The following is a 3,015-nucleotide window of genomic DNA, read 5'->3' as shown; positions in this document are numbered from 1 at the left end:
GAGTTATATTTGGGGTTTTAGAGGAGAAACATGAATAGTAAATGGTAAGAAAACTTTATTAACAAAATGGTCTTGGCAAGATTTGGTTGTCAAGGGTCTTCATCATTATCACTAGCCACAAGTATGGTAGTTGCAAGGATTAATCCCACTTAGTCATCCTTAAATCAATTAACAAAGGGAAGTCAAGTGAGTTATATCAATCCTAGTCCATAAGTCCTAGCTTTCCACTAATTGGATTAATGAAGGCTAGAGTTAATGGCTATCAACTAGCAATCAATTGGACACTAGTGACTCAAGAAATCCTAAGTTACCTTCTCAAGCCAAGAACATAAAATTCTACTCTAACACCCTCTCAAGCATTTCATCAAACACTTGGAGGGTAATGAAAGAAAGCATTTTTATTTGTAAGAATAAAAGGAATCAACAACCAACAATTACAAAGAATTAACAAAACAACAATCAACAACATCACAATCACATGAATTATCTCAAATTGCATTATTAAAAGAAAATAAAAGAACAAGAATATTTCAATTACAAAACCTAGAAACAAAATAAGAGAAATTACAACAAGAGGATAGGGATAGAAAGAAGAACCAAAGTGTAGCAATCACCACTTGAAGGTAGAAGTAGAAGGAGACTTGAATTAAATCTAGAATTATGAGATCCTAGTCTAACCCTAATTCCTAATCCTAGAGAGAAGTGAGAGCTTCTCTCTCTAAAACTAACTCTAACTCCTAAAACTAAGCTAATGATCAAAAGTATCTAAAGTATCTAAAAGTATCTAAAAGTATGTTGATTCCCCTTCAATACTTGACTTAAATAGCATCAGAAATGAGTTGGATTGGTCCCACAAGGCTTCTAAAATCGCTGGCCAAATGTTGCATTAAGTGAACCAAGTGGCAGCAACGGCGCGTGCGCGTACTATGCGCGTGCGCGCCACCATACGTGTAGCAACTATGGCAAATCTTATATCGTTTCGAAGCCCCGGATGTCAGCTTTCTAACCCAACTGGAACCGCATCATTTGGACCTCTGTAGCTCAAGTTATGGTCGATTAAGTGCGAAGAGGTCGGCTTGACAGCTTTCCGGTTCTTTCATTTCTTCATGAGTTCTCCAACTTTTCATGCTTCTTTCTTCATTCCCTTGATCCAATCTTTGCCTTCTAAATCTGAAATCACTTAGCAAACATATCAAGGCATCTAATGGAATCAAGGAGAATTAAATTTAGCTATTTTAAGACCTAAAAAGCATGTTTTCACTCTTAAGCACAATTAAAGGAGAATATACAAAACCATGCTATTTCATTGAATAAATGTGGGTAAAAGGTGATAAAATCCCCTAAAATCAATACAAGATAAACCCTACAAATGGGGTTTGTCAATGTGTTAACATAATTAATTATTACATTTCTATATAAAGTTTTACCATTTATAGAGTAATTTTAATATATGTTACCTACATGTAATATTCAGCTTAGTTGATAAGGATAGCAACTATAATTAGTTTTTTGTCTAATTTTAGAAGTGTGATATTAATGCTGTAACATGTAGATTTACCTTGAATAGGAGTTCGAATAGCTAATATTTGTCATTTTAATTTGGATGTTATGTATGCCTAATACCTGATGTTATCTGTGTGGTCTTATGGTTGCTAATTGGTTGGAATTGAGGATGTTAATATCCATTCTTTACTTTATTCTGCACGAAGGAGCTTTGAGTAAACTTTCGAATTAAAATCATTTATACATTTAAGCGTATTAGATTTACTTAATCGGATTAAATTTTTGTAAGGTGTCTTTTGTTATTATCATCTATAGTTGTTCAACCTCCAATTTATTTAAATAGAAACTACAGTCAAGAGTCTCAAAACAGATGCATTGGGGGGAATATTGTGTGTATGAATAAGACATGTACTGAAACGCCCACAGGGGATGAGACAATGCCTGACACACCTATTGGAAACAGAACAGATGATAATGTTGATGAAGGGCCTTCAGAGAAAATGCAAGTTAGTTGAATTTAACCATAATACAAAGTATTGATAATTATAGTAAGTGCATGACTTTTTATTTCTGATTCCTTCATGCTTTTCAGGTGGAATGTTAATCAACAAGAGATGTTATCTATCTAATCTTATGAATATTACACGACTTTCTTTATTTTAGTTCGCGCTAACACCCTTTTTGGAAATGCATGCTTCCTACTAAACTAAAGTATTAAATAATTGCACAAGAACTTGCAATAGGCACTCACTTACGAGCACTTAATTATTAATAAATGTGCAGGGATTCCGGAAAACTTACAATGGTAGTGTATGTTGCGCCAGATGACCCAATTCAGGTTGACTTTCCAATACCATCATTCTCACTTGGCATCACTCAGATGCACATACCAGATTCATCGCTCGAATCTTCGGTGACAAACAAACAAAATGTGACTTCGGAACCCAAAGTACCAAAAAATATAAGAAAATTAGAAGATGTGGTGAACACACCAATGCCATTTGGGGGTGCTACAAGGCCTACAGGTGTTGACATGAACAGGAAATACAAGTGGGAGACAGATCGTAGGGCTACACAAAATGCCACGTTCGCATGGATTCAAAATGGTGATGATGTTCAGCTACAGCGAGCAGACCTGCAATCACTAGGCTGGCGTAGAAGAGTAAGTGATACGGTAAAACTGAATAAAAAACCGTAATCAATTGGTGAGTATGTATTCTGCATTAAAGTGCTATGAAATGCAATGTGTTTATTCTATTCAAATGGTTGATTACTGTTGTTCCATGTCAATTCTTTGAGCAACGAAAGGTTTTGTACGGATTTTTACTGTATTCCACCGAGACTAATGGTTAGTGCAATTTGTCCTTACCTACTTAATATTAAATAATACCCATAATTGTTTCGGTGAAGGATACTTTTGAAGATATACGAAATCTATAGTTATGAGTTATCACCCTTACTTATTTCCTTAGGTGTTTAACTAATCGAAAATGGGTTTGCAGGCCCTAATAT

The sequence above is a fragment of the Arachis stenosperma genome, chromosome 3, assembly GCF_014773155.1.
Source record: "Arachis stenosperma cultivar V10309 chromosome 3, arast.V10309.gnm1.PFL2, whole genome shotgun sequence".
Classification (NCBI taxonomy): Eukaryota; Viridiplantae; Streptophyta; class Magnoliopsida; order Fabales; family Fabaceae; genus Arachis; species Arachis stenosperma.
The sequence above is the reverse complement of the archived record's forward strand: the minus strand, read 5'-3'. Positions refer to the sequence as shown.